Here is an 8,077-nt window from a genome sequence, read left to right on the forward strand (position 1 = left end):
ACTTCTTGTCATTTAAAAAAATGTAAGAAGTAAAAGTAAAAAGTAGGCTGAAAAATAATTACTCAGAAACCCAAAAATTCTACTTAAATTAAGTACAGTAACAAAAAGTTTGTATTTAATTACTTTAAAACTCTGAGTGTGTGATATCATCACTGTCAAAGTTGAACATTTTGTGGTAAAATCTTTAAAAATCTTAACTCAACCTGTGATATATGATGTTTAAAAGCTGCATAAAGAGATTTAAAAAAAGGATAGGGATGTACTGGCACCCTTAATTAGAACATTTATCAGCGTATGTTCACTTTTTTTCACTGCATTTACAATGAGAGTACAGAAAGAAGTTTCCTGTGTTGCTTGACATGATGCAGAGTTCCCTAATCATCATGTGGGATCTTGACCCATCAAACGCAGCCCAGAATACCWTTCATATGAGATATGGTTCACTCAGCCAAGTGGAAAATTCTGGAGGCCAGAGTGAGTAAAAGATCCCTGCAGCCTGTGGAGCGCATCAGGCCTCCTTTGTTGCACCGAGGTGGTTTATTGATTTAACATCCGGCAGACTTGCACTGACAAACACAGCGAGGCGGTTCGGCTATCGGCTGGCAGGTGTGTTTATCGTGTTGGAGGAACTCTGGAGACTTGGCGTTGCACTTGTAAATATAATCAGTGCATCACATCCTGCAAGGGTGTGGATCCAATCTGCAACAGCTCCGTCCAAACAGCTCAAAGCAGGCAGATACAGTCTGAAGCCACTCATTTTCCTACAGCAAACGCAGTTTTCTTATGTTAGCAACTTAAAAAATGCTCTTATTCTTTAAAATATAAAAAAAAATCAGACAAAATCAGGTTGTTTTGTTTACAGCAGTAAACATGTTACATGCAAGTAAGCTACTCTGACGGAAATTAAATTACTTTTSTCAAAATGGAATCAGCCTAATGCTGCTGAGAGCTGAATTCCACCTGCAGATTTGTCTTTATTTGGATTCGACCTGGAAAAGACACAAATCTGATTTGTCACAGTTTCATCCCAGGATCCAGAAACAGCAGAAGAAACAAGCTCACAAAAGAAATTCTGCTTCCTGTTAGTGGAGCTGCATGACGTTAAGCTGCCTGATTCACTGCTTGTATTGTTGGATTTGAGTTTTATTTATTTCTTCTCTGGTCCTGTGCTTTTTTTCTGTCTTTGCCTTTCAGTTCCACATTCCTGCTTTTTAGATCATCTTCTCAGCACCTGTTCGTTTGTCTCATTACTCAGCTGCATCCACTCACCTGATCACTGCTCTCAGTTCAAACACTCTAGGGGTTTGCACACTGCACGGCCCGCCCCGGCCCGGCCCGAGATGGTCCTGGCCCGAGACCAGCACGGCCCTGCTTGTTTCGCACTGTGCGGAGAGCCGCCTCAAAGTGGGTGTGAACTTCTTACCGGAAACACGCAAATTTGGATAGTGACATCATTTGGTTTGTGACTCATCAATGGACACCGCCACTGAGCTTCGGGCTGTTTTGATGTTGTTCATGCAAGAAGTTAAATTACAGATTTCAGTGCAAGAATGGATATGTAAACGTAGAGTTAGACGAAGAATGGCGATGTGAAAAAGAGCGGAGAGGTACTGAAGTCTGTACCTGGYCATACAGCAACAACAAGCAGATAGAGCGAGACGACGTCGACTGGTAAGCTATTAGCTAGCAGAATTAGCTTGTTGTTACATGAAAGGGTTATGAAAATAGTTRCTATTTAGTAGATCTAAATGATTTTAAYGACTTGCCAGACTCATTYRCAAACAAACCAATCAAATGATCAGCAGTATATGACTGGGCCGATCAACCCGGCCYGATYGGAACCTCACCTGGGCAGGTTCCAGAAGTCAGGCTGGAGCCGGCCCTAAAAGGAAAATGCAAAAACTATGAACCCAGGTTAAAAGCCGGGCTGGGCCGGGCAGTGCGTAAACCCCTTCTGTGGTCTGGTTCTTCTTCGTGATGCCTCTTTGAGTTGTTGTTGCCTCTTCAGTCAGGCCTCTGCTTTTCCCCATTTTCTTGGATTTTTGTTAGTTCGGTGTTTGAAAATGTCTTGCTTTTGCAAACCAGTGACGGATCTTGGATTTTTCTGAGTAAGTTGTAAATTCTGAATAAATCCCCGGTTTTGGTAAGGTGTATATTTGACCAGTCACACAAGTTCAAACACTTGAAATGTAATATTTTAAAGAAGCTCCATATCCATTTTAAATGCACTTTTTACTGTAAATAGATAGGATTGTTGCAGGATTGTTTAAATATATTTTTAAGAAGAGAAGAAGACTTCTGTCAGCTTGATTCATTCTGGATTTTCCTGTTTGACTCATTAGCGCTACTAGTGTTTGATCATGGAACTGCACCCACTATTATTCCTCTCGGAGTGACAGGACAGGGGCACTTCAGGTGGCCAGTGCCCCTGTGACCCTGCCCCTAGAGACACCCCTGTTGCAAACTCTGTCTTTAAATAAAACGCTGGAAATAAATTCTAAATATTTTAGATCACGTGGCTTTGTCTGTCCAACATGTCCCAGAGGTCCACAGAGATCWGGACAGCTGGAGGTCTCACTAGAACATCCCCACATTTCCTCATCAGATCTGCAGCCCAAGGTGACCGGGGCAAACACACAATGAGAAAGAAAATACTGTTAGCTTTTCAAGTTGTCTGAGAGAAAAAACAAAAACTAGATTTACACACGTGGAGGATTAATTAAATCTAGGGATGTTACGCAGGTGACAGCAGGCTGTAAACGCCCCCCCTGTGTTGACAGCCGCTCATCGTCACCCTGCGTCTCCAGACCCAATCAGAGGAACAAACAGCTCCACTGTTTGCCCACACCGCCTAAGCTCAGTCTGACCTCCACGGTGGCTAAAACGGCTCGGGCCACCTGGCTGAGACGTCGCTGTGAACCTGAGCTAACCCTCGCGCTAACCTTGGCACCAGGGTCACAAGTGCAGCCCCTAATTACGCTGCCTTATTTGTGCAGGAGATCGGCCTTTCGGCACCTGAGTGCACGGCCTCGCTCTCATTTGTTCAGCAAATTTACTCTGATCACCCCCCCCCCCAAGCCCCCTCCTGTTCAGCCTAGTTAAAGTCCAGATTCTGGAAGTCATACATGCATAATGAATATAATTGTATTATAGCCGGTGTAATTGCTCTGGTGACGCTGCTTTTTGTAACTGTCAGCTCAGTAAAGTGCACTTAAGTTGAGTGTTGTTGAGTTGAGCTAATTTGTACAAGGAAGGTTCTGTTATTGGAACAAATGGATCAAATAAACAACCAGACTGTCTGCAACGTTAAAATGTGACACAGGTCTGTGCACACGTTTTAAACTACACCTTATTCCTTTATTTTTTCTAAAATAAAATAAAAAAAGTCTTGTAATATTTGATCTTCTGTAAGCTGAGATTTAAAGATGTTTTTTTTATTTCAAAATGCTTTAATTGGTGTTTTCACTTTTGACTTTAGCTGCTCTCCAAAAAGTTTAACAAAAAATCGAACAACTAGATAGGTTGGGAAAACAAAGAAGTGGCAGCAAAACAACCAAGATGGAACACAGAGAGGAAACAGTGTGCTGGCACAGAGACTGAAAGTGATGGAGGAGTGATGCCCACAGGCTGCAGCTGGGCTCATCAGCAAACAGAAGACAGGTAGGTAATGAGGTGCTGGACAGAATGAAGGAAAATAAAAGTAAAAGACCGGAGAGAAATACGTAAACAAAAACAAAGGACCAAATTAAACATGACAGTGAACACGTCAAGAAATTACAAGAAAAAAATAAGATTATGACAGGAAAGAGTGTAAAAAGGTAAGTAAGGTTTCTTTGTACAGCATCTTAAAGGGTTTTATTAAAAATATACATCAAACGAAATAAATAATAGACAAAATATTAAAAGAAAACATTCAAACAAATTAAATAGTCAAACTATCTTATGGGAACTTTGAATAAAAAAGTCTTCAGCTGTTTTTAATACAACGTACAAACTTCACTGATATGAAAATTTTACCTGAAACTGATATTCAATATCTGTGTCGGTGTTATGACCAATGACCGATATTTACCGATATTACATAAACACACAAATTATTTAGACATGTATACAAAAAATACACTTGTGTCTTTATTTGAGGTCAACTTTCCCCGCGCAAAACAAAAACACAAAACTAAAACGTGGGAAATCAAAGACAATAAAGGGGCAATATCATGTAAAATCAACTTTTTTGAGTTTTATATCATGTTATAATGTTATACTCTCATAAAAAACATGCCCAAAGCCTTGATCTGACTCATTCATGCATTTTTGAGAAATCCTGCAGTGTTTTTAGGAAGCCATGCTGAGGAGCAAAACGACAGGTGGGGACCAGAAACGACTTTTGGTACCAGAAACGCCCCTGGGGCGTGTCTTTAAGCCGAACTTCCTCATGGCGGAGCGCACCCCCTCCCGCCTCCCCACACACTCTGCCCATGACTCCTGCGGGTGAAAGTGAAAGTGAAACCTAACTGTCTGCTGAGCTCTCAACATTATTTGTCACTCAGTGAAGCTCTTTTCAGATTAAAAATACCTTTGAGGAAATGTATTTTCAGATGCCAAGTAAACTGCATCATGGCGGACCCCCCTCCCTCGCACCAAAATGGGCGAGACAGAAGCGGAAGGTGGTTCTTAAAGAGACAGAGGCCAATTTCAAGGCGTTTGGAAGAGGAAGTGATGAGAAGATAAGTTTATTTTCTATTTAAACATAAAAACAGCATTTTAATAACAGCTAAAGGTGACAGTGATACTTTATTATGGTATAGTATTTAAAAGTATGCCTGAGAAACRCATAATATATCCCCTTTAATATCGACCCAGTTTTAAGTATTGGACCGATACCGATGTTAGAGCTGACATATCTTGCATCCCTACAAATAAAAATAAAATTATGTGATATTTTACTGAAGTTTGAACAATATTACCAATATAAAAAGCCAATTAGGTGAAGGTAAAAAAAAAACTTCAAATTATACTTACATAAAAGTAAGAATTCAAATTTTAAAATAGACTCCAATACAATAACATGATCCTATAGATGAAATCCAAGTCAAATATTTGTGTTTTTTAAGTGTAGATTGAAAGTTTTGACATTTTTCAGCTTTATTTTGACTGACAGATGATGTTTTGGATCTGAGGCACCTTGTCTAACAGATACAGCATGTGGCTGAGGCCGACACGTTACTGTAGATCACGATATCTTTTCTTCACGCACGTCTCCCGTCGGGTGTAAAGCTTCAGAGAGCCGCACTTCAAAGCTGCTGGATGGCCATAACTTCCACTTCGGTCCTGAACTTACAGTGTGTGTGTGTGTGTATGTGTGTGTGTGTGTGTGAAGGACGGGTTATTCTGCCCTGTTTCCCCTTCCACCTTCACATATCAAAGCAAACTCTGACAGTGGGGGTCTCTGGCATTTCAGACCCCCTTTTCCACAGAGGAGACAAAGAACGGCGCAGCGAGCCTGCATCGTATTAAACAAAGCCTAAATGTTTCAAGCTGTTACACACTCCCCAGTGAAACCTTTATGAAAGGGCCCCTAATGTGATTTCAGAAACACCTTGTCATCGGCCCCTGGGCAGGAGAAGAGAGAGGTGTGGGTCCGTGAATGAACGGGTTCTGTTACAGAACAGTGACTCTGTTTGCAGGTATTCCTGTGGTTTTATAGCCTAATGTTTACCTCTCACTGATATCCTCTGTTTTCTTCCATCAAACACAAGCTTTTATTACAAACAARCACAGTTCCTGTTATTTAGTCTAAATGAAAGCCTGAGTTCTTTGTCATTTCTGTTCAATTACACGGATTCAAATGTACAAGAAGAAAACAGTTCTCAGATTTAATTTAAAGTTACCCGATGACTTATTTTTTATGTTTTCAAACATTTTTCTTTTCTTGTTAACTTTAGATTCAGAAAGTCTCATTCAGAACTCGTGTATGAGTCAGATTTTCAGGATTTACTGGAAAAAGAGCTGCATAGTGAAACATGCAGTGCTGCGCAAAAAATCCTGAATCACCCTTCATTTCTTTTGAATTGGCTTCCAAGTTGGACATTGTTGGAATATTTTTTTAAAGTGGTCTTGATCAATAGTTCTCCMRACTTTGTAAAGGTTGTTTAAAGTTTTCCTTTAGATGTTTGATGCTCCATCACTTATTTTTTTCTGGTCCAATTCAAGCACATAGCAAAATATGCCCTCATGATCAGGCCCAAAGTCTGGATAGAGAGTAAAAATGGAGCAAAAAAATAAAAATCCAAACCTTGGAAAGCTCTTCAGGGATGCATACTATTGATYAAGACCATGTTTATGAAATAAGTCTGTCAACACAAAATTTTGAAAAAAATATTTGTTCTTTATTTTATGTTGTGATAAAGGAATGTATGGAGGACCGAAACTGTCATAATTATAAATAAAAGCATAAATATATAAATAGACAGATAAATAAATACTTAAAACGAACCAGTTAAATTAAAAATGAGAACTTTACCTTATGTTTTATAATTTTATTGACCTTCAAATAAATTTGGCACAAACAGTAAAATGTAAATTATTTGTTAAAATTGATCATTTGTGGAAAAATAAATATGAAGTTTTCCTTTTTTAATTTAATTGGTGGATTTTAAGTGTATTTATTTATCTATTGGTCCATATTTCTGCTTTTAATTGTAATTATGTCAGTTTCGGTCCTCCGTAGAGGATCTCTGTGAGTTTGAGGCAGATCCACATACTGTATATAATCAGACACATGTGGCTTGAGTTCCTGCTGCTAAGATCATCTGGGGTGAGCCTCACATGTTCGAGGAGGTGTGGTGGTGCTTATGGAGGGGGGTAGGGGGGGTTCAAAGGTTAGATCAATCCTGGCAGGTTCATGGACAGTAAAATTCCTCTCATCGCTGCCTCCAACAAATCAATTCCTCCATAAATCACGTGGAACATCCAGATCAAAGCCTGTCTGTTTTTTGTCTCTCATCACATCTTTGTCTCATTTGTCGTTGACTCTGTCTCACGTTCTGGTGCTGATGTGTGCAACGAGGACGCGGTTTGCTGCTGTGACGGCGAGGCGAGGCCAGATCCCTGATCCATGTGGAGCTGATTTTACAGGTGTCAGATGGGACAGAGGTACTGCTCTGCTGACTTACAGCTCATCTTTGATCAGCGAGGCAGACCATCTCCTCTTCCTCCTCTGTCTCACCTCATTCTGCTGCGTCTCTTTTTATCGTCGTTTATTCGTCTCAGGGGGGCTCGAGAGAGTCACAGCAACCGAGACTTCCTCTTAGCTCTACAGAACATTTAGTGAGGCAAACATGAATCATTTACCAACAGCCTCAGGGGAGTTAAAAAGCTCTTTTAGTCAATATTTTCACAACTATACAACTTAAAAAGATGAGTAAGCAAAGATTTGATATCTGAGCAAGATAGTCCCACAGCTTAACTGTATTGAACAGCTCATGCATAATTAAATGACACAAGTTTAAGCCATAAATCAGTGACTGTCGGCTGATGGAACCGGTCCACATCCAGCCTGAAAGCCTCATTTATCATCGGTGTGGGTTTTAGGGACATGTTTTCTGTCAGGAGGAGAGCTCCCGTGCAGGTGTCAAGTGTTCTGAAGGCGGGCTGGGGATGGCAGCAGGAAAATCAAGACGGGTTCAGGACACCTGCCAGGACTCTGTTCTGGAAGCTCAGATTTAAGTGAAAAGACTGAAAGACCCTGCGACAGGTCGAACTCAGCTGCTGCAACGAAACAGCTGAGCACACCAACACAAAGCACTGAGAAGCTCCTGATTCACACAGAGCAGGCAGTGCTGCCAGTTTAGCAACTTTATCCCTATATTTTGAGTATTCAGACATCTCTAATGATTGGTTTTCAATAAAACCAGTGTTGTATAAAGTACCTCAAAGTGATACTTGAGTAAAAGTAAAAGTATATTACCATGAAATCACTTTGGTAAAAGTTAAAGTAAATTTCTGACGTAAAAACTACTTAAGTATTAAAAGTAAAAGTAAAAATACTGAGCAAAAATGAGTGGCTAGATTTTCCAAA

The sequence above is a fragment of the Austrofundulus limnaeus genome, unplaced genomic scaffold (genome assembly GCF_001266775.1).
Source record: "Austrofundulus limnaeus strain Quisiro unplaced genomic scaffold, Austrofundulus_limnaeus-1.0 Scaffold125, whole genome shotgun sequence".
Taxonomy (NCBI): domain Eukaryota; kingdom Metazoa; phylum Chordata; class Actinopteri; order Cyprinodontiformes; family Rivulidae; genus Austrofundulus; species Austrofundulus limnaeus.